The sequence below is a fragment of the Fukomys damarensis genome, unplaced genomic scaffold (genome assembly GCF_012274545.1).
Source record: "Fukomys damarensis isolate Sample0158 unplaced genomic scaffold, DMR_v1.0_HiC HiC_scaffold_23, whole genome shotgun sequence".
NCBI lineage: Eukaryota > Metazoa > Chordata > Mammalia > Rodentia > Bathyergidae > Fukomys > Fukomys damarensis.
In genome coordinates, this window is record NW_022900935.1 from 63,337,230 (window position 1) to 63,337,466 (window position 237).

Consider the following 237-nt stretch of genomic DNA (forward strand, 5'->3'; position numbering starts at 1 on the left):
GGAAGGGCCATCTGCGTGGCGACCCCAAACCTCCCACCGGGTTCGGCGGCACGGATCTGGCGAGGCCGAGAGGCAGAAAGCCGCCTGAACACTCGCAGGACCCGGACCCGGGACGTGCCCACGACCTCAAATAGACTGTGCCATCGTCCATGTCCGCCGGGCAGCGCCGCGGAGTGGAGCCTCGCGGGGCTGCTCCTCGTTTCTTAGATGTACGTGTGCCGTGAATCTCCCGGGTCT